General features: G+C 41.6%; 1 protein-coding gene and 1 pseudogene across 2 annotated transcripts in view; one reads left to right on the top strand and one right to left on the bottom strand.

Moving 5' to 3' along the window:
- LOC306924515 (uncharacterized protein) overlaps positions 1-25,031 on the bottom strand; it is a 143,073-nt gene that overhangs the window by 18,976 nt on the left and 99,066 nt on the right. The gene's annotated exons all lie outside the window — the stretch shown is intronic.
- Positions 5,537-8,018, top strand: LOC306924592 (allograft inflammatory factor 1-like; annotated as a pseudogene). The gene is made up of 6 exons (XR_013792521.1): positions 5,537-5,607; positions 5,769-5,830; positions 6,061-6,127; positions 7,049-7,090; positions 7,392-7,554; positions 7,887-8,018. The product of XR_013792521.1 is annotated as an allograft inflammatory factor 1-like (transcript).

Raw genomic sequence — 25,031 nt, 5'->3', positions numbered from 1 at the left:
GTATTGTGGTCACACGGTGAATGAAAGAGTGCATTAAGGCAGTGGTTCTTAAACGTTTTCATGTCAAGGACCCCCAAATTGACAATAATTGCCCGCAGATCCCCATTTGACCCCCATAAGAGAAATTATTTTGGGGGGTCCAAAAAGAAAAAAAAATATTTTTTTATTTTTATTTTAGTTTTGCAACTGAATGGCTGGAAAATGGAAATTAAGAGTTTACATAGTACACATAGTTCATGCATAAACTTTCCTTAATGATTATATCTGGTTTCAGTATTTATTTATGATGTATTTTCGCTATTATTAAGATTATTGTAATGGTCAATTTATATTGGGGGTGCGGAGGGGGGCAGGGCAGGGGTCGCGAGACATGGCCAAAGCATTTCCGGGGGTCCCCAGCCAAAAACCCTTGCTTTACAATTTACACCACTGCATTAATGGCATAGGTTGACCAGAAAAGGGCAGATCTTCCCCAGCAGGCCGGGTGGCCTACCCATGGGGCTGCATGTGTCAGTGTTGTGTTGCAGCCAGCAGGACGCGAGGAAGCTGAGGAGGGAAATGGTCGTTTAGGGTTTGTCCCTTAGAGTATATATTAATAGAGACGGCACCGGATTTCTCCTCCCATCCACTTGCATTAAGTTGCCCAAAGGCGCATGAGGCGATTTCACTCCTCCTTCCGGGTATGAACAGAGTGCATTCTGGGATGGATTGGGCCAAATCGTGAACGCGCTGGCCGTTGACTATCATTGCACGCGTTCATGAATGAAACAGCGCTCACGTGTCATCATGAACGCGCGCAATGATTGTCAACGGACCAGCGCTGGCCCAGCGCAGCAATACCACTATGTCCATTTGGCCGCCGTCTCTATTAATATATACTCTAAGGTTCGTCCATACGTACAGTATAGGTTTTTGACGACTGCATGGTTTCAACACTGGTTACAGCACTGTACAAGCTGCCCAGGTCGTCTTTTGAAAGGTTGTTGTGAGGTTTTGGGGACCAAAAGAGAACAATCTCAGTCTTATCTGAATTCAGATGGAGGACGTTTTGTGACATCCATAGGAAAGGACCATGCATCTATTCTAAACCAAGGGTGCCCTGAAGGTAGATCGCGATCTGAATCAGATCACACATGGTAGACCACATGACATCCCCCTAAAAATAAATAAATAAAATATTATAATAAATCACACCTGTCTGAAGTGAGGGGCGCTCTTATCATCATACATCATGCACTTTTTGGACAAAAAAGTAGCTTGTAGGAGCAGCAGTCGTACCCAGACAACAGAGAGCTACTAAACCCATTATTGACCTTATACCGACCTTGAAACATACCGTAGTTACGTCACCAATAATAGTGGTCCCTTATTGGCCAAGGGTCTTCACCGACATACCGACAGACATACCGACAGACATACCGACAGCCGATTTGCTCAGGCACATATGACGTAAATTCTCCATTCATTGTCAATGGCATTTAATGTTTGTGTTCAGACAGAATCTACACTATAGCTGTTTATAGGAGGGGCTCGCGCCCCTCAAAAAACTATTGTTGCCATCTGCCATTTGAATTAAGGTCCCTTGAGTGATTGACATCTGTGCCTGTCCACTCAGTTCACGGCTTCTATAGTAGGCAAACCCACAATGTAATACTTTGTTTTCATGAGTGTTAGGCGCAAACGTGAGTAGCATTACGAAGTTACATTAAAATAAATCCCCTCTATTTCCCATTCCAAGTGTGTGTCTGTCCTATATATGTAACGCCAGCGCTGCTATATTCCAAAGCCCCCTCAGGTACATTTTCAAAGTATTTTCAGCAATGGGATTATACATTTTTTTGGTTGAGTAGCTCTTGTTGAGCTGGTCATTTTAAAAGTAGTTCTAAACTAAAAAAAAACATGTGAGCACCGCTGATCTAAACCATCCTTGATTCTTTGGACTTGCATCACAGCCACCCGATTCGGATGCCACGGCACCCTTCGTTGCCACGGACGGAGCCCACTTTGAGATGCACTGAACTAGACGGCGCTGGCTGTAGTGCAGTCAGTTATTGCATACAGTCCCATACCGTTGGTCTCGTCCGGGCTGACACCTAGAGGTACCCATCAATGTCGTTCAGGCCAAAAGTACCTCTGGTAGCCACACCTCTGATGGGTGGGGTTTAGCCATAAGGGGTGTGTTTTTTTCACCCACTGTGTAATATAATAAATGGACAGTAGGTGGCAGTAGGACAGAGGCCACAGCAACTATACATTCCAGCTAAGTAATTTGCACTGCAGTTTTAGGGATTGTCATTGCTGCTGTCAAGGAGTGAAACAATATACCCATACTCAACCTTTTAATTTTAATTTACCGTAGTATCTCATATATATATATATATATATATATATATATATATATATATATATATATATATATACAGTTGTGGAAATGTAGATCTGCTGTTTTCAAAAGATTGAAAACTTTAAATGATACATTATGTACATTACATCTGTAATACAGTTGTGTATTCTTATGACATTAATTTCATTATATATTATTATAATTAGTTAAAAGCAGGCTCTGTACCCAAATCTGTCCTCAGCAAGTGGTCACAATTTCAAACTGCCAAAAAGGTGTCTAATACTGTCACAATCACATAAATATACATACTAAATGAATGTCCCATTTTAGAAAGAAATGTTACGCGAAAAACCTTCTCAAGATTGGTAGTTAAGACCTGTGTCTACAAATACATCCATTTGAGTGAGGAGATGGAACTGGTTATTCTGCTTTTAGCACTATGGCCAGGGGCCAGGCACAGGACAGGATTAACCAGACTCCTAATTGGAACACGGATGCCCACCAGGCTGGGTGGATGCAGCCAGGGTTGTTACGCTTTATCAACATACTCAAATATTGAGTTTGGGGTTTAATGCAAATATGAATGTAAGCTGTTTTTCTCCTAAAATAAGCATGACTACAGTATATAAAGAGCATGGTTTGAAGCAGGACGTATACATCGAGTCGATCAGCTTTGATCATCTGACGACGACATGGCCGCCAACCTCCGACTCCTGTGTGTCCTCATTGGTCAGTATCCAAGCTTGTATTTCAATAACATAACAACAAGGACCATATTTTATATTCGGAATTGATGTGTATGATGTGTTTTGTTTTGACGAGCTGTGTGTGTGTGTGTGTGTGTGTGTGTGTGTGTGTGTGTGTGTGTGTGTGTGTGTGTGTGTGTGTGTGTGTGTGTGTGTGTGTGTGTGTGTGTGTGTGTGTGTGTGTGTGTGTGTGTGTGTGTGTGTGTGTTTCAGTGCTGGCTGCTGTGTGCTGGGAGGCTAACAGTAAGAACACCGAGAAAAGTAAGTATAGGGCCTACACTTCTGTCTTCAACAGGTTGAATAATTAATGTTGGATCTTCAATTTAATTGCATCTGCTCTTTATAGCGCCACCAGGAGGCCGACATATGTAAAACACATTTTCTAATATTACTCCTTCAGATTTTATCCAAATTTCACGCAAATCGGTACACATGCTCTCCATAGTCATGTGATCAAGACGGGTTTGTTTGATTTATCATAATCCACCCTCATTGGCTACGATTGGCTTCTAAACTTTTCAGGAGTAGCCCGCTTTGTACAAATCGACACAACTACTAAACGCAGCGTCCGATTGTGGTGAAACCGTGCATGCATATTCCCACTTCTCATTCTCACCACACGCCGCCCTCCCCCCCCCCCCCCCTTGGATGATGCCCAAGCCCCACCCGCTGCTGTTCCGGCTGTGCTCCCTTTTTTTTTTTTTTCCTACGCGCACGCAGCCCTTCCAACTTGAAGAGTGGCGTGAGAGTAGTGCTTTTTGATCGGTGTACAGACCTACAACCCGCCCTGCCCCCCACCCAAGAACATTCTGTGCCCACACGATACAATGCAACTGTAATGTAATGTGATGTGATGTTTACACCCGTCCCCCCCTCCCTCTCTGTCAAAACACCCACCCCAACTCTGCCCCCCCCCTATCCTTCTTTTTTCTTCTTTTCTTATTTTTCTGATGTAAAGAGAAGCTAGTGGCGGCGCGACCCATGTTGCTGCGGCCCGTGTATTCATTCAGCACATCATAATTTCGTTGTACTTCATTGAACAATGACAATAAACCCCCATTCCATTCCATTCCACTAGGCTTTTGGTGGTCTCTCACACACACACACACACACACACACACACACACACACACACACATACACACACACACACACACACACACACACACACACACACACACACACACACACACACACACACACACACACACACACACACACACACACACACACACACACACACACACGTTTATATTGCTCCTAAACATTTTGCCAAACATCACACACGCACTCCTATCCTCCTGGTGGAGACCTGTGCCCAGAAGGGCACTTTTTCTAGTTTCAGTTCTCTTTTAGTTCTTACATTAGTTTCTACATGATTATACCTGAAAATTAATTGTTCTTTTTTGTTTTGTTGACACCCACTATCAAACAGCTGTAATGTTGTTTTCTCTTAAAGATTTTAGCCTATAAACTGAAAGAAATGTTGGCAAATATCAGCCTGAGTATGAACAGTGTGTGTTAACAGTGAGTGTAAATAGTGTGCCTGCTTTTATTTGCAGTCATGCAGTGCATGTTGTCAAATAATTCGGAGATGTAACCATTTAATATAATGTACTATGCTATATATCGTTTTTGAGGTTTTAGATTTGTTTTTGCACAACAGTGCTATTAAACACCCTTTGTCTGTGTGTTGGTTGAAAAATATTGAACCAATGAAAAGTAGTAAAAAGCACTTCAGACAAATTAAACCCCTTAACTCCATTCAACCCTCAAACTGTCTAAAGCAACTAACTCCACCACCTCTCCCCCTCTCATGAAAGTATTGACAGTATAGTCACAACGTGCCAACTTTGTCTTTGAGGGAGTATTGCTTTGTTTTCAATGTATAAGGTTTTCTTGTTTCATTTCCTGAAAAATTTACATTTTGGAGTTTCTTCCTGACAGCAGATATATGCAGGGCTGGCTCGTATATATAGGCCACATACAGTAGGCCATGGCCTAGGGCGGCAGATTGCCCAAGGCGGCTGTTAGGGCCCCTTCCCCCCGCCACAGTTCACGGAGAACAGTGAGAACAGTGCGAGACACATCTACGAACAGCGCGAAAAATCCGGCCTAGGGCGCCAAATTGTTTAGGGCCGGCCCTGGATATATGCTATAATATTATTTATAATATGACTTTAGAGATGTCTTTCTCTACCTATAACTTTGGAATGATTGTGAGATCTGCATCTCGACTCGACTTGAAGGCATGGCATGTACTGTTTGCTCACTGTAGATGTGTCTCGCACTGTTCTCCCAGATCTTTATCTGTCCTAATCAATCATGTGCAGAACTACAAAAAGGGAACTTCACAAGTGGTCACATGCTGGCCTTAACTTCCAGCTAAGCATCACTCCTAGTTCCTTTTCTTGCACCATTTACAATACCACAGACTCTACCATAATTTTGATTTCTTACTGAAGTTTAGACTCTTTTTATTCACTTAGTTGTGAGACATGGCGAAAAATGTTCAAGGTGGTAAGTGTCTTCTGCCTAATTGTATTTTTGGATGCTTATACTGTAGCTGACAGCCTCAGCTATCAGGCTATTTTTTACTTGTTTTATATATAATGTCAAGTGGTTTCTTTCCTTTCCATATTGAAAAGGCTAAAGAAATGTGGTGCTTTGTCCAACAGGCGGCAAAACATATGGCCTTTTGAAGTCTCAGCAAGAAGAAAAGCTTAACTTGGTTAATGAGGTGTGTGGAATATTATGCTTAACTATTCTGGTGAAAATAGCCGATCTAGAAGATCACAACGCATCACAGATGCAACTGTGGTGTGAGCTTGTAGATCGGCTATTTTCATCGCACGACCCCGGCGTGCAACATCAGGTTTTAGTCATGTCATTAGGCCTTATGAGAATACAGGAAGATGTACTGTAACTGTATGAGTAACTTATAGTTTTCTATCATTTTCTGTTCCTTAGAGCTTTCTGTCAGATCCTCTGTATGGAGAAGTGGAAGAGCTTGCCTCCAACCTTGAAATGTTTAAAAGTGAGGATAAACTAAACATGTGATTTTGATACACTGTAATATTAAGTTCATAATATCCTTCTGTCAAACTGACACGTCGATATAGTCCAGCTGCTTAGCTCCAATATATAAAGGAATCGTTCAGTTTGTGATAAAAGCATGAAATCTGGTACACATATAGCCAAGGGCATCCCAAACATAATTGGATGTGGAGGCATCCTGAATTTTCAACATGGCACCCATGGCAGCCATTTTTCAAAATGCCACCATTGACATCCTATTATAAGGCAATATTTTCTAAATTTCCTTATGCTTTAAGTAGCATGTGACATATCAAACTAGGGGGTTTTCATGATGCTGAATCTATTCCAAGCATTAGTTTTGCATAAAAACACTCATTGGGCTAAATTTGGCGATAGCAACTTGCCCAACTGTGCTGATGTCAGCACATTTGGGCAAGTTGCTATGGCCAAATTTAGCCCAATTTTGCCAATTAGCCCAAACTAATGCTTGGAATGGATTTAGCATCATGAAAACCCCCTAGTTTGATATGTCACATGCTACTTAAAGCATAAGGAAATTTAGAAAATATTGCCTTATAATAGGATGTCAATGGTGGCATTTTGAAAAATGGCTGCCATGGGTGCCATGTTGAAAATTCAGGATGCCTCCACATCCAATTATGTTTGGGATGCCCTTGGCTATATGTGTACCAGATTTCATGCTTTTATCACAAACTGAACGATTCCTTTATATATTGGAGCTAAGCAGCCATTTAGAATTTGACCTCTCCCGGGCCTCAGAGGTCAAATCAGACTTGACTCCACATCTGAAAATACACCTCATGGTATCATCTAACTATGGTAAAAGTTTCATGCTTTTTTGAAAAAGTGCACAATTTTTTGGTAATCCGCTGTACTAATACATCTTCTCTTACTGCAGAGAAATTCCTGGAGTTTGATCTCAATGACCAAGGAGAGTTAGGTAAACAAATGATCACTGTCTTTACTTACAGATAAGGGACTTCTAGCCCTGATGTATCCTTATTGTCAACTAATCAACTTATTATGGATAAGATCATGCCATATTGTCCTTTTAAACTATAGCAATGACAGATCATAATAATCTGTTCTCAGATATAGTTCCAAATAACTGCACTTCATTTGAAATCATTTATTAATTTATTACTCTGAGAGTATAAATGTTAATGTAATCCGTACGGGTCCATTTGGTTACATTTGTACACTCTCAGAGTTAAATTAACACTGATGATTTTGCTGTGTAGACATGATGGGTCTGAAACGGATGATGGAGAAGTTGGGCATGGCCAAAACCCACTTGGAACTGAAAAAGATGATGGCGGAGGTGGTTGGTGGGTCAGCCCGACCCATCAACTACACCGACTTCCTGAAAATGATGCTGGGGAAGAGGAACACCATACTCAAACTGTGAGTCCAACAACACTTTTTTTCCCCACTTTTGTTTATCAGAGACTGAGTGGTGACCCACAGAGTTGGGTCATGTTAAACTGAGGCCCTAAGATGATAAAAAGCTGATGGTTATTAACTTGAAAAGCGTTGAACCCCCTAACTGCTCCCAGTATGGGTTAATTGCAGAGGACACATTTCACATACATGTATTGTACTGCGCAAAGAGATCCCCTTTTCCTGATCAGTCGACTTGCTTTCCTTTTTAATATACATTTTTGGCAATGTTTAAGTTTAAGAAAGGTCAGTATAGAGAGAGGCATACAACATGTTGACATGTTTTCTGTGTGAAGGATCCTGATGTTTGAAGAAAGGGAAAGACAATGAGCCCAAAGAGACTGGGCCAGCTCGCCGCAAGACCTTTGGAGACCTACCCTGAAGGAGAAGGACACGTGGAACGGAACCCCAAATGACTGCTCCACTTGAAACTTACTTGATGGACTGCTTTTTAATCATATTTATTTTATTTTCCAATATACAGTAGTTACTGTATCCTGGTGGAGCAGTGGTTCCCTATGGAGACAGAAAGGAGACTCTTTGTGTCTCCATAGGGTCATCAAATTATTGGCTAAGGAATGTGACAAAAACGAATAAATATCCACTACTTTTGGGAGTGAACTATCCCTTTAAGCAACGATCGCACTGATATGATAAGCCAAGTTTGGTCATCATCACTGGACAATGCAATCATGGGCAAACCTGTGATTGAATCAATCATGCCCCCTACAGTAGGGTAGGGGCTCGAAGGACAGACCTCGGGTCTGTACTTGGCCCTTTTGGCTACCTCCTTTTTGCTCTCAACGTAGCAAGTTAACACCTATATCTGCACACCTATTTTGTCATTCCCAGATTAAGAACACTAAAGGTTCATAGCATATACTGGATTCTGGTGGAGGAAAGAGCCAACGATATTTTCTACAGAGCTCTCAAGGAACATGAAATGTTTCTTGTCAATGACCTGACATAATGTGATTTCTTCCAAGTTCTGAACTTCAGACCCCTCACCAACGTCGACGACAGAGTACAGCATCTTGCAATGGGTCTGGTCCACAAGATTCGATACACCACCAAGATACCTGTCTAGATACTTCCTTAATGTTAACGAAGTCCACACCCATAACACCAGAGGAAGTGCAACGAACCATGTACAACCCAGATTCGGCACAAACAAGGGACTAAATTATTTTTGCTCCTATGCCACCAAAATGTGGAACGCCCTACCAACAGTCATTAAGACATGCAAAATCCCTTGACTCCTTCAAAACCGCTCTCAAAGGGCATCTACGGACGGCTGCAATTCGAAACTGGCCTCCGTAAAATCTGAATTCCCCCCCCCACCGCCCACCCCTTTTTCCCCTTACTGTATATGTTTCTTTTCCCTTTTTACCTTCCTTATGATGAATTCCTGTTCTGTTCTTTGACTATATATAGAAGTGTCTATTTGTACGTCTCTAAATGTTTTGATGAATTGAACAAGGTCTTATCTATTACTCTTGTAAACAAGTGTAATGCTTAATTGGGTTGTCCACTCACAGTTAACAGTCTTTGTATTGAGTTTGTGCTTGAAATGTACTGTAATTCTGCAAACTGTTAATAAATATTTAAATCAATCAATCAATCAACGTGTGTTAGCTGCCCCCTTGTGGCGGGATTTTGCAATAATCCCAAAAAGTGAACACAAAAAAACACCCATGCTGTCCTTACCTAAAATCACTTGGCCCACAAACTGTTTGATGATGCAAAGACATGTTGTGTTGTGTGTCACAATTATCTGATGTCATATGACCTTGAGAAATGCAACATACCATGCCTAGACACGGGTCACCTCACCGCCATCATGCTTGCTTGTGGTGGACATTTTTGTAAAAAATTCAATTTTATAATAAAACATTTGAATTGAGTAAAAATAAGAACGAGAATTTAAACACTACCTGTCGCCTTGATGGGAAACATCTATTTGGAATTCATTCAGAGCAAAAAAACAATATACGGTAAGGGCATTTGAATACAAGCAAAAGTAAAAGTAAAAGTGAAGCATTGAGCATACAGTATATTATTACATACATGCATACAGTACATGGATACTGGTTAGATATGCCTGATGGAGGTGAATTACAAAAGTTCACTTTGATTTGAAGTGTGTGTAGAGATACATAACAGACGGAACCGTGTAACATAACATATTACATTTAATGTTAGTAAAGGCAGATATCTGAAGAAATCAGTGAGCTGGTAGTTTTAGTCATATTTCACTTTAACAACATGTTTGGGGTCATCTACTCAGGCTTTAGTGAGCACCCCGGACAGTTTTTAAGCTTCATTCAGTATTTAGATATATGATATCCATTTTATAACAATAATGGATTGCATTTTTATAGCACTTTTCTATGCTTTTCTATGTGCTTACTAAGCGCTTTACAATGGTCCATTCATTCATACATTTTACTATACAAACCCATTTTAATTTTAACCAAGATAGATTCATCTAAATACACCCGTGCACTGGCTGGCAGGAAGTACCGCTGCAAAAAGAAAATGTTGGCACTGCGATGGCAAGCTCCACATTCTCTGCCCTTTAATCACTGGAAACAGTTATTAACTGATGTTGTAACAATGGAGCTTTCTACAGCTAGATTGAATGGTGCAAACTATCAAACAATAGATAGCTGTAACCATATTCTCTATCAAGTTAGGACCTCTACTATATAACTAGCATGACATATATAACTAATTATATCTGTATAATCCCTTTTTTTCCCTCTTTTTTTTTGGGTCTTTGTTGAAATCTTTGCTCATATCTTTTTCTTTTCAGGCCTATGACGGGGTGGGTTGGGAGGGATTAATTTATTGTTATTTATTTACAATTTGTTTTGATATATGTTTATGTTGCATCTAATTGTTATAATCATTACTATATTTTCTCTTTTTTTTTTTTGTTGGTGGTGGTGCAGGGGTATGGGGTAGGATTTTTTAAAATGAGGCAAGGGGCAAGCCACTGATTGCAGTAGGCAAATAATTTGAATTACGCTTTGTGTGCATTCTTTTTGTATGCCTGTACCTGTGCCTTTCATCCAAAAAATGAAATAAAAATGTATCCAAAAAAAAGAAAAATACACCCGTGCACTGTGCTTTGTTCTGGTGACTCGTATTGCCCTCTTAATATGTGAGGGGGTCAAGTACTTTTTCCATTATTATTTATTTTTATTTTTGTCATTTCCCACAGAAATGATATCAATAATAGAAGATTGATGATGACCTTCTTCAGGCATAATGAACCCTATAACCTTAACAACAAAATTAAAAAGAAAAAAGTAAATAAGGTAATTTAAAAAACACGGTCTCCTCACGCATTAGGTCAGGACAATATCAGTCACCAGAACCAAGGACGTGCGTTTTCGATGGATCATTAAAATGGATTTTGAAGTTACAATGGATTTGTAGGAAGGGGTTGTATCTGATAAAATGTATATCAACCATCTAAATACGGAAGTTAACTTAAAAACTGTCTAGGGTACTCACAAAAGCCTGAGTAGACGATAAAATGACCCCAAACATGTTTAAAAGTGAAACACTACTGTTTTAGTTATAGTTAAAAATAACTGACAAATTATCAACAGCACAAATCATTGACAGTAAAATGTCCAAATAAATGTACAGTATTTGCCTTAATGTTAAATGAAAGATTAGCCTGTTTCTTTCTGCGGAAATACATTGGGCAGTCCTTAGAATTGTGGGTTCCATATCATGCCTCTGGGCACAACCGCTTGTACTTCTGTAATGTAAAATGGTGGAATGGTGGCAGTTTAACAACTAATTACTACTGTGAAACTTTATAAAGCAGATCGAACCCCAAGCAGCATTTCACCATCAAAGTTAAGGTAAACATACAGCTGCCTTCTCACAGATCCTGTAGGCTTTATATGAACATGACCAATTACTCCATCGTCCATCTCTGTGACTGCATGCTGCACAGTTCCTGTCTTCATTGTCAACAGGAAATTCACTGGCCCAGTACCTGCAGAGCAAACACCATAGGGCTTCAACTATTGATTAAACGGGACTTATTTCTACAGATTACTATTTTGATTGATATTCGTGAAGCGTGTAAAAAAGACAAGCAAACACACACACACACACACACACACACACACACACACACACACACACACACACACACACGGATGGACGGACACGGATGGACGGACACACACGGATGGACGGACGGACAAGAGCAAAAACATAGTCTCCCTGGCGAGACAATGAATCGATTAACTCAAGCTTTAGTTTATACTTTGTTGTGCATTGGTATTGGTATCATCATGTTAAAATAGTGGAAGTATACGTATCTACAAGCTCATAATTGGTCATGATGCAACACGTTCTGAGCTTGTAGACTGGCTATTTACACTATATCTGTATTTTATTTTTTCTCATTAAGCATGTTTTGCACAATGTGGCCTCCACCCTGAAATGAGTCTGACAGCCCTGCTCTATAGCAATGATCACTAAAGTAATGTAAATGTATGTATCAGTTAGCTGTTCTTAGCTACTCTGGAGTCAGTACTGCTGTATGAGGCTGAGACATGGATGGTCACAGTACAGCTAGATGGCATCAACACAAGAAACAAATTGCACGTGGTGTCACATCAGACGAGACCAGATCAGAAATGTGGACCTCCACGATGTCCACTTTGTAACAGACAACATCAGAGAGAGAAGGATGAGGCTGCATGCATGGCAGGGCACTGTGTCAGGCACCTAGCACTGGAGGCAAGCAAACTGACAGTGTGGAAGCCAACCGGCACAGCCAGGAAGGGAAACAACACTGTAGAGCTCAAGACCCTGATGCTAGACTGGAGGGTGTGGAGGGCAGCGATTCAGGAGTCCCGGGTTGGTGTTGGCTAGTCTGCACTCTTGCATCACATCACACAATATCTTTTCACAGGTCCAGTAGGCATGATATGAACATGACCAATTACTCCATCCTCCAACTCTTTGGCTGTAGGCTGCACAGTTCCTGTCTTCATCCCTACGAGGATATTCACTGGCCCAGTACCTGCACAGTAAACAACATCATAGGGCTGCAACTATTGATTGTGTTTGTGTGTGATTATTCTATCTACTATTATTTTTGATTAATTGAATAAACGAGAAGCATGTTTGATTTTATTTTTTATATAAAGTAGGCCTATATATCAATGCATTGCAACCAACCAACCAACATTATTTTATATTTGTCGCACAACAGTGTCATGCAAAAACAGTGGAATTAGCAGATTCCAAGAGCAAGTTTGTAACTTTGGCGATTTTCACTATTTTCTGATTATTATTAACCACATACAGTCATACAGTGACTTTGATGGAATTTCAATAGAAAAACATGTAAAATGTCTCACTGTGTTGTCAGTGGTGTTCCATCCACCCACGTCCATTTACCCTCAGTCCTTTTCACACCAATCCATGATGATGAATACTGATCCCCAGGGTTCAATCCTCTGATGAATTCCTGATCATTTGTACATGATTGAACCATAATTAATATTGAATCTAATATATGTTCACTATAGTCACAGAATTACATCAAATGCATGTAAGCACACACACACGCACGCACGCACGCACGCACGCACGCACGCACGCACGCACGCACGCACGCACACACACACACACACACACACACACACACACACACACACACACACACACACACACACACACACACTAACCTGTTCTTCTTTACTGTTAATGATCAGCAGATCTGCTCCTGTCTTCACACATTGTTCTCTACTTTCCTCCCAAGTTTTAAACTCAGTAGATGTGTAATAACAGCTGCATCCAAACTTCTGCCATCCACTGGGACATGACTTGTCTAAATATCAAACAGAAGTTTGTGGATGAGCAACACCCACAGCCACGATACTAGAGGGAGCGTGAACAACGATCTGGTGCCACCCAAATATAAAACAAATATGGGAAAATTCACCTTCCACGGCACTGCTACTCAGGCGTGGAATGCCCTCCCCCCTTCCCTCAAAACAAGCAAATCATTGGCTTCCTTCTAGACAGGCCTAAAAAGTTCACCTGTCAGCAGGTCAAAGGGAGAGGAGGTGATCGCCCCCACCACCTTATCCTGATTATCCCCTTCCCATTTACTTCCTTCCCAACCTGTACATACCATACAGTATATCTCATATGTTGTTATTGTTTTGTGATTGTTATTATTTTATATCAATTGTTGTTGCTATTCTGGATTGTTGTTCATGTCATGATTGTGTGTGAGTGTATGGGACCCGAATGGAAACAAGACCGCAAGGTCTTTCTTCGGTGAGGTCATGACACACAACATCATTTTTGCCTGATTGCCTGTTTTGCGTGGTTACCCTGTTTGTGGATTTTGGCCCTGTATTGTCTAGAGACTCTAGAGAAACCTCAAAATGTGATTAAAACTTGGGACAAAATGGACGGGTGTTCATGAATAATAATAATACAAATTAAAAAAGAAAGTCCACTGGGTCATACTGTATGCTCCAAAGCATACTCTCTACTCTCCCACCTAAACCTACTCACCCTCCGACCGTCACCACCCGACGCAATCTCAAGTCCCTAAACCCCTCCTCCCTCTCATCCTCTATTCTCTCCTCTCTACCCTCCCTGGAGTCCTTCCTCTCTCTCTCACCCGACTCCGCAACCACATCCTTCATCTCCTCTATCTCATCTGCATTTGACCAACACTGCCCTCTCTCGACCAGGCCAGCTCGCTCATCCCCACCGGCCCCCTGGTTATCTGAAACCCTCAGATCTGAACGAACACCTCTCAGGGCAGCTGAAAGGAAGTGGCACAAGACAAAGCTACCAGATGATCTCTCCCACTTTCACTCACTCCTCTCTGCCTTCTCCCTCTCACTAACCACTGCTAAAACCTCCTTCTACCACACCAAAATCCAATCCTGCACTTCTAACCCAAGGAAACTCTTCTCCACCTTCTCCTCCCTCCTTAAACCCCCTCCCCCACTCAACCCTCATCCCTCACCGCGGAGGCCTTTGCCACCTACTTCGAAAAGAAGGTTGATGATATCAGTAGCTCCTTTACCCCCCTCCCCCATAAAGAAGCACTCGACTCAACCAATGCTAACCATAACATACCATGCATGTCCTCCTTCTCTCCTCTATCCCCAGACGAGGTCCTGAAACTAGTCACATCCACTAGACCTACCACCTGTCCTCTCGACCCCGCCCCGTCTCCAATCTTCCAGACCATCGCACCTGACCTGCTCCCCTTCATCACCTCCATTATCAACACCTCATTAACCTCAGGCTGTGTCCCATCTGCCTTCAAGTCAGCCAGGGTATCACCACTCCTCAAAAAACCAACTCTTGACCCCTCAGATGTCAAGAACTACAGACCGGTATCACTCCTTTCCTTTCTTTCCAAAACCCTTGAACGTGTTGTCTCTAACCAGCTTTCTCTCCATCTCTCACAGAACAACCTGCTGGATCCCAACCAGTCAGGATTCAAGAAGGCACACTCCACGGAAACTGCACTCCTCGCAGTCACAGAAGCACTACATGCTGCCCAGGCTGCTTCCCACTCTGCAGTCCTGATTCTCCTAGACCTATCGGCGGCATTTGACACAGTGAACCACCAGCTGCTCCTAGCTGATCTAGGCATCGGCGGGACGGCGCTGAAGTGGTTCTCCTCCTACCTCTCTGACCGGACTTACCAGGTTTCTTGGAAAGGTTTGCTATCATTCCCCCGCACCCTCCAAACTGGGGTCCCACAGGGATCTGTACTTGGTCCCCTCCTCTTCTCACTGTACACTAAATCCCTTGGCACCATCATCTCTGCTCACAATATATCCTATCACTGCTATGCCGATGACACACAACTGTTTCTATCCTTCCCCCCCTCTGCCACCCAGGTAGAAGAACGCATCACTGCATGCCTGGCTGACATCTCACAGTGGATGTCTTCCAACCACCTCAAGCTGAACCCAGACAAGACTGAGCTTCTGTTCTTCCCAGCTAAGTCCTGCCCTATGCGGGAGCTAACTATCTCCGTAGACAACGCCCTGGTAAAGTCTGTCCCGACAGCCAGGAACCTTGGTGTTGTCCTGGACAGTCAGCTCTCGTTCAAAACACACATCACAGCTGTCACTAGATCCTGTAGGTTTACACTCTACAACATACGACGAATTAGACCGTTCCTCACCCAGGAGTCAGCCCAGCTCCTAATCCAGACAACAGTCTTGTCAAAACTTGACTATTGTAACTCCCTCCTTACTGGCCTACCGGCATGTGCACTTAAGCCCCTCCAAATGATCCAAAATGCCGCAGCCCGCTTGGTCTTCAACCAGCCAAAATTCTCACATGTCACCCCCCTTCTCCGCTCCCTCCATTGGCTCCCGGTCGCTGCCCGCACAGAATACAAAACTCTGATGCTGGCATTCAAAGCAACCAAAGGCATGGCCCCCCCATATCTCACAAGTATGATCGTACCCTACAAACCCTCCCGCGCACTCAGATCAGCCAACGCAGGGAAGCTGGAGGTACCTTCACTAAAAACGCCGGGACAACGCTCCACATGTCCCAAACTCTTCTCCCTTCTGGCTCCAAAACTATGGAATGCACTTCCCATCACAGTCAGAACTGCAGCCTCACTCCCAATCTTCCGCCGTAGTCTGAAAACCCACCTCTTCAGACTCCACCATGGCCCGTAGCACTTGCCCTAGCCTAGCCCCTTAGATAGCACATTATGTAGACTTAGATAGTATTTTAAACAGACTTATAGCTTGTTACGTAGACAGCTCTAGAATTGCACTTTATGTAGTCATAGCACTTTATAGTACACATGTATAATATATTATATAGTATAGTATGTATAGTTTACATAGATACTCCACTGTTACGTTCTTAGTCTAGGCATGATTCATGATAACTACTTTTTATATATGTGATGTATGCCATGCTTTTGTTATTGCTTAATGTAAGTCGCTCTGGATTAAGAGCGTCTGCTAAATGCCTAAATTGTAAAGCTTACATTTTCATTTTGGTTCATTTTTACTCCATATTGGACGTGACGTTTCAACCTACCGGCTCATCAGACCGAAACGTCACGTCCAATGGTATAAAAAATAACCAAAATATTTTTCTAAGCTTTGGAACATGACCAGTGTGCAGACTTATTCTTTGTGGATTCTGACCTCAGCCCAGCACCTGTTTTTTTAGTGAGTGCACGTGTGTGCTTTACTGTTTGCTTTTGTACAGTTTTGGACATAATCTGTAGCAAATAATTTAGTTTTGAAGAAAATGCCAGGCCGGTGAAAACATAATCCCCACCTGCAGGCCCCCAGGCCATTCAACCTGGAGGATGCACTAATTCATATAAAATGTTTGTTACCTCTCTCTTCTGCTCTCTCTCTCGTAAGCTGGTTCACTTCTCTTTGCAAGAGGTCTCTTTCCCTGATCAGGTGGTTGTATTTGGTGTATAGCTGGTCCCACTGCAGGATCAGGTGGGCCTCTAGCTGGTCTCTCTCCAGGATCAGGTTGTTGTATTTGGTGTAAAGCTGGCCTCTCTCTATGGTCAGATTGTTGTATAGCTGGTCTCTCTCCAGGGTCAGGTTGTAGCAGCTGCTCTGGTTACTGTCTGAATTTCCAGTAGTAGGTAAGTTGTAATAAAAAAAATGTTATTGCTTCTGTTAATGAGGTCCAAGTGTTTCTATGAATATGTCTTAAGCATGGCTCTTTATATTGTATTTGACCTTTGACCTCCTGATACTCACAGTCCACGACCACAGCCATGGCTGTGGTTCTCACTGCTGGTAGAACACACAGCAGCATATGACATACTGCAAGCACTCTGACCATGTCTCTCTGGATGATGAGGTCTCTCTGGACACCTGGAGGATGTTAATACAATAGAGTTCAACTTTAATATGACCAGCTGTGAGCATAGACAATAATGTGTTGTTCGTCTTAACATGTAATTATGACTTTAAACATGTCACATCATGACAATGTTTTGAATGGTCCAGCATAGTGGCATTGTCCCTGGTAACCATTCACATTACCTACTTTATATAGGCTACTGGATGACAAGCTATGATGGTGTGAGAAGAGAGAAACACTGTAGGACTATTGTACCTTGATATCCTGTAGCCTCCTGTGAACCAGAGCCTTGGTCTGTGAGACTGTCTGACACCATGTTCACCTCCTTTCTCCTCCTGCATCTCCTCCCTGACTCCTCCATCCTACTGAACCCTCTTTGATCTGACTGGCTCGCCAGTCGCCAGGAATGTCAAGAGATGACACAAAAAAGCAAGATAATCACTAAAAGTACCAATCAGTAGTGGACAGTAACGAAGTACATTTTCTTGAGAATTTGCAATAGCGTTGTCAAATGCAATTGACCACATGCATGTGCTCCTCACATAAGTGATGAATGTGCATCTCTGACACTGTGACCACGATCGCTCAATGTTTAATTCAATTGAATTAAACATCGACAATGATGAGTAAATAACCAATCAATGCTCTTCTCTTTGGAGAGCATTGAGAAAAGTTCCAAGAGCCTTTTGTGGTGGTTCTGGAGAACCGTGGGTCCGACCAACTCGATATCGGGCACTGCACTCCCTGCGGGGGTGTGGAACGTGTGTTTCGAATTAGAAGTCGGTGGGGCAAACGGTTCTCGAGTTATGTGCATTACAACCGTATACACACACACACACGCACACACACACACGCAGTCACACACAGAGATGTGGCGCATTTATAGTAGGATTTCCATGCTTGTGGTACAAGCAGGTACTACAAGTGAGACAGTACATTTATTAGGTGATCTCAGAGTTAATTATCTTTAAATGCATTGTGTAATCAATACAGCAATGCATTGTTATTACAAAGAACATTTGAATACTTTAATATTTTTTTATTTGAATACTATTTTTAAAAGCAAGTAACTCATTTGACAGAGCAACTTTAATTTAGATTTTTTTTGACCAGCAGTATCTACACTTTGACTCGATTACTTTTTTATTTAATTGATTGATTGAATACTTTATTAGTATAAACCACAATACAGTCAGACTTTAAGGCTAAAAGGATAACACAAAAAAGTCCTTTGTCCATGACTGATACTAATAATGTATATTATGCATTACAATATATATTTATAAATATGTTTAAATGTCATCTTACTCACATTGTCCAATATATTGTCCTACAGTGGTCTTCACTGTTGCACTCTGAGCTGCTGTCTGTTCTAATCTGACTTTAAGAGCAGACTTTTGGTGTGTCTTGAAAAACACTACGAAAACATTAATTTGCCTGAGGTAGAATAATATTTGAAATCGACATCTTAAAAAGCTAAATAAAAAGCTCACAACAGGGTTGCATTACACAACACCTCTCCTCTCCATGCGTCAAAAGGACCCTGTGCAGCCCAATAAGAGGAACCAGATGTTGGGGTCTGTCTGTGGGAGAACCTTCCCCAAAAACATCCAACTTCTGTCCCTGCTGTAAATAGCAACAATAACACAATAGGCTCTGAACCTCTGTCCAATACTCTCTCTACAGCTGTGGTTTCCAAACATGTTCATGTCAAGGACCTCCTAATTGATATGAATTTGGCCGCAGGCTCCCATCTAAAAAGATTGTGTGCCAAGGAACCCCCATATGAGAAAATTAAACTGTTAAATACATCCTTCTTATTAAGTCTGTTTAATTTGCTTTTAAAAAGCACATCCTGTGAAGGCATTATTTGTGTTTTTATTAAGGTTCTGGCATCAGATATAGGTTATGTTTCCGTTTATAAATGTGTATAATACAGAAATAATACAGATACAGTGTATAATACAAATACACAAATAGTTCAAACAGCCAATTTACAAGCTCACAACGTGTCGATGTAGATCGGCTAGTTTTAAAATGTTTTTAAAAAAGAGTTAAAAAAATGGCAAATACGTTTAGGGATAAGGGGTAAGGCGCAAGATAGGGCCCAAGAGGTTTCTGCCCGACATGCAATGTAATCTGGGGTGAGTGTGAAAATATACTGTAGTGGTCCTCTCCAACATCAAAGTTGCCCATCTCTGCTGTAGTCCACGTACATATTTGTCCTTCAGTTCAGCCGCTTGTTGCTGCTTGTTGTCCATGTGCGAGAGGACGGTGGAGAGCCATGGCAATCGGATCGTTTTTTGTGGTACACAAACGGCCACGGATCCAGCATGGCAGGTAGCGTGGAGCAGATGTAGTCGATCACCAGCTTCTGATCTGAAAGCATTTGCTGACTATCGAGGTGAGAGCAACGGGTCTCCAGAGTTGACATCTTGAGACCTGCAGGGACCACATCCTGGGAGACATGTTGAAGATGACAGCTAAAACACCCGGTCTTCGCATACTTTATTAAGGACCCGGTCTTCGCATACTTTATTAAGGACCCGGCCTGGAATCCTGCCACCTCCTGGATGTTGACCCAAATACATAGATTATACAATAACTGAAATCATTTTACATACCAGTATCAAACTGACACTGCATGTGGGAGCCAACACAATTGGCACAGCCACCAACATTGCAGAGCTCGAAGACCCTGGTTCTAGACAGGAGGGTGTGGAGGGCAGTGTTTCAGGAGTCCCGAGTTGGTGTTGGTTAGTCTGCACACTCGCATCGCATCGCACAATATCTTCTCACAGATCCAGTTGGCTTGATATGAACATGACCAATTACTCCATCCCCCATAGCTGTGACTGTAGGCTGCACAGTTCCTGTCTTCATCTTTATGAGGATATCTTCTGCTCCAGTACCTGCACAGTAAACAACATCATAGGGCTGCAAGTTGCAACTATCGATTATTCTATTGATTACATTTTTTAATTATCGAATAATTGAGAAACTTTCAAACATCACCATACAAAAATCTATGTTTTCAGAAATTATGTCTTTTATCTTTTATGACTTTTACTGTTTGTTTAGAATACTTTAAACAAACAGAGTGATAGCCAAACTTGGCCAGTACTAGCCAAGTCTATGGACTTTTAATTTAGTTTGTTTAGAGTTTGTGTGTGTGTTTGTAGCATGAAATGTGATGATTTGATTGGCTGAGTGCCCAACACTTCATGCGAGTGTATATGAGTGTGCTTTTGAGTGTGCTTTTTTTTCCTTTTTACTAAATTGATTATTCAAATTTGTATAATCTATTACATAGATTAGTTTGAACAGTTGCACCCCTATTTTAAATTACAACCGCTCAGCTACTAGGATTACAATTGAAAAACATGTAAAATGTCTCACTCTGTTGTCAGTGGTGTTCCATCCACCCACGTCCATTTGCCCTTAGTCCTTTTCATACCAATCCATGATGATGCAAACAGATCCCCAGGGTTCAATCCTCTGATGAATTCCTGATCATTTACATGATGATACATGTACATGATAATGAGTACATGATAATGATATATGAGTACAAACCATAATTATTTGTCTCTATAATGTTCAGTTTTCACTATATTCACTATGACTATATCACATGTAATGTTGACACACGCACGCACACACGCACATACACTAACCTGTTCTTCTTTACTGTTAATGATCAGCAGATCTGCTCCTGTCTTCACACATTGTTCTCTACTTTCCTCCCAAGTTTTAAATTCAGTAGATGTGTAATAACAGCTGCATCCAAACTTCTGCCATCCACTGGGGCACGACTTGTCTAAAAAATATCAATCAGAGGACACAGACAGACAGATGGTTACAACAGGTACTCTGACAATGGGTATAATGGGTGCATGTGTTCCCGATTTTGCATAATTCACGACTTGCGCCGGTGCCCGTTTGTTTAGTATAATAAAAGGGTATCTTTGAAAAACAAAGAAAAGGACTTGCAAGTCGGAAACTTGCAATTTAAACAGTAAAAGAAACATAATTGTTTTAGCATTATGGACAGTGGTGATAGACCAAGGGCTCAAGAACCGTTACTGGAATTAAAACCCATATCCGGGTTCTGCATATTTCATATTAATGGCCCCAGGAGAACAGGACCGAAAGTTCAAAGATGGCGCATTTCAAAACGGTCTGTAGAAACCAATGGGGCTCCCTTTGTCCACCCATGAGGAGGGTTTACTAACTTACCAATACATCTCTAACAGTGACTTAGTTAAATGTCAATGAAATATCAATAACTGGAAATGTATACTCCTCTGAGTTTTGGTGCCACCCCCTGCCGATGGGTTCCCCAGATTGACTGGAATGTAATTATGAAAAACCTGACTGATATGTTCTGTAATCTGTAAGAGTAACAAAAAGTGTATTCAGAAGAAAAAGCCTGGCCTTTGGGTAGGGGCGAAAAACAAACAAACAAAGAAAAAACATAATCGCCTCCCCAGCCATTCTGGTCTGGGGGAGATAATAATACACTAATTAACATAATATGGCTTATACCTCTCTCATCTGCTCTCTCTCTCATAAGCTGGTTCACTTCTCTTTGCAAGAGGTCTCTTTCCCTGATCAGGTGGTTGTATTTGGTGTATAGCTGGTCCCACTGCAGGATCAGGTGGGCCTCTAGCTGGTCTCTCTCCAGGATCAGATTGTTGTATTTGGTGGTCAGGTTGTTGTATTTGGTGGTCAGGTTGTTGTATTTGCTATGTAGCTGGTCTCTTTCTATGGTCAAGTTGTAGTAGTTCTTGTGGTTACTGTCTGCATTATCTGTAAAGGATCGATGGGTTAGGCTACAATGCAAAACAGCTGTTGCTGTATTCATGAGGTCTGGAAAAGGAGTGTTTTTATGTGAAGGTCTCAACATGTATAAAAAAATACTTGAGAACCTACACACTATCAAAAGTGAAGCATATAGGTTCATGTGTGAAGTCTCTTTTTGTGCATTTCACCACCTGATACTCACAGTCCACGGCCATGTCTGTGGTTCTCGCTACTGGTAGAACACACAACAGCATAAGACACACTGCAAGCACTCTGACCATGTCTCTCTGGATGATGAGGTCTCTCTGGACAACTGGAGGATATTAATACAATAGAATTCAACTTTAATATGATCAGCTTCAATGTTTCATTTCAAAGAACACATGATGAATATTATATAGTTGAGTGATTTGTGCAATGGATTTTTGCAGAAAGGCCCTATCTCTAAATAATGTCGGCCTGACCCCAGAGATAATTTGTACGAGTACGAGTCTTGGACTAAATCTGTATGAGTAGAAAGAAAAGTTGTGTTTTGAAGAAAGCAAAGAAATGACAAAATGGTGGGAAATGTAATCTGGCCTAAATGGCCAGAGCCTAGCTGGAGAGGGACGTACGTATGTACGGACGGGCGGACGGACAGACAGACAGACTTAAATTCGAGCGTGGGTTTTAGCGTACACTCACGTCGGCACGGCATTGATGAAGTGATCATAAACAGCTGATACTTTTCGGTCTTAGCGAGGCTTACCTCCCCATCCCCTCTCATATTTCTCAGAGATATAGCTCAGGGGTGATTTCACCCAACACCATTCAGGTCTGGTGCCTACGGCAGCGTCAGTCTCCATCAAAAATCCGATCGCAGCGCACAACAAACGTGGCTGCCCCCACTGCGGTGACTCGCAACCGTATCAATCTGGCTATTAAATCCACCTTATTTTAAATAGTTTCTTTACAGAAACGACAGGTTTTATAAACATCATCATCCGACATATTTTACTGCTTTTGGTTACATGCTAGTAGCGCTCGTTGACTGTGTTTGTTTGGTTAGTAACCGGGTTAGCCATAGCCGATGAACCTCTGACCCAATTTCTCCACTGCGGCCTGTCATAGCGCCACCATGAGGCCGACTTTTGCAAAACATGCATTTATTTACATTACTCGTACACAATTACAATACATCACGCAAATTGGTAAACACTATCTCTACAGTCATGTGAACAGTACGGACCTGTCCGCTTCACCATATTCAATCCCCATTGACTGAGATTGCCTTTCAAAGTTTGCAGGATTAGCCCGTTATGAACAAAATCATGAACACAGAGTGCAATTTGAGGGACACTTTGCATGCCCATTTATAGGCCGAGGAAGAAATGTCATTTTAAGATTTTCACATCAGCCTCATGGTGGCACTATAACTGGCCGATTCTTTGACTTTGTATGCACACTCTCTAGAGCCCAAGGAAAAACCTTTGACCTGCATTTTTCACGTCTGCTCTTTATAGCGCCACCAGGTGGCCGACTTATGTAAAGCACTTTTTTCCCCAGATTTTATCCAAATCCATTATTTTTCACAGATTTTATCCAAATCTCACGCAAATCGGTACACATGATCTCTATAGTCATGTGATCACGACGGGTCTGTTTGAGTTCTCATATTCCATCCTGAGTGGATGGAATATTGGCTTCCAAAGATTTCAGGAGTCGCCCGTTTTGTACAAAATGAATATCAAATGCATATCATTAACAAAGCGTCCGATTGCAGTGAAACTGTCCACGCATATTCCCACTATAGGCTTAAGAAAGAAATGCCACTTGACATTTTTCCAAAAACGCTCCTATCCTGGTGGAGACCTGTGCCCTGAGGGGCACTCTTTCTAGTTATTATTATTATTATTATTATTATTATTATTATTATTATTATTATTATTATTAATAGTAGTAGTAGTAGTAGTAGTAGTAGTAGTAGTAGTAGTAGTAGTAGTAGTAGTTGTATAGTCCTGGTGTAATCATATCAGATCATAGGCCTACTAATGTTCTGTGTCACGCACACATTTGCAACCTGAAAATGGATTGTTTGTTTTCTAGAGAGAAAACAGAGGCAAGAGCTGGAGAGACAGCCAGACAGACATGAATCGCTTTTGTTGATTCAATTTCTATGCTGACATTTTAAGCTTTGTGTAGCTTGGTGGTATACAGTACTACAAAGTCTACCTAAAAGTGAGTCAGGACATTTATTATCTTCTGTAAAAGCATTGTATAATCAATACATCAATGCATTGTTTTAACACACTCTCCGCCGAAAAATGTAGCCTACGTTAATTGTCGGCAAGCGCCAAAACACGTAGGTTACGTTAATTCAGTTGTATAAAATATTTTGATCCGATCTAGTGGAAAGGCTACTCACATTAGCTTCTGATGGCTATCTGTTGTTCGCTTAGACACTGGACTGCGCCATATCTTGATTTGCGCGTACACCCACGTGCGCGCGCACGCACGATTTCAGTCCCTTTAGACTAGCTATAGTGAAAGATCAACAACCGATCCGACAACACACACACACCATTCAGTCAACATCCGGTTCCAGTCACTGTGTTTTGGATCTTCAAAATAAGGGTTGAACGGGGAGATATCCTGGCATAATAGTAATCATTCTAGAAAATGTACTTAGTAATTTGTAGTATTGAATACTTGAGTTTCTTTTTTTAAACCATGTATTTTTGAATAAATTACTCATAACGTAGCAACTT

The sequence above is a fragment of the Electrona antarctica genome, assembly GCF_951216825.1.
Source record: "Electrona antarctica genome assembly, chromosome: 6".
Taxonomy (NCBI): domain Eukaryota; kingdom Metazoa; phylum Chordata; class Actinopteri; order Myctophiformes; family Myctophidae; genus Electrona; species Electrona antarctica.
Note: the sequence above shows the minus strand (reverse complement) of the source record. Positions and strands in the feature narration are given on the sequence as shown.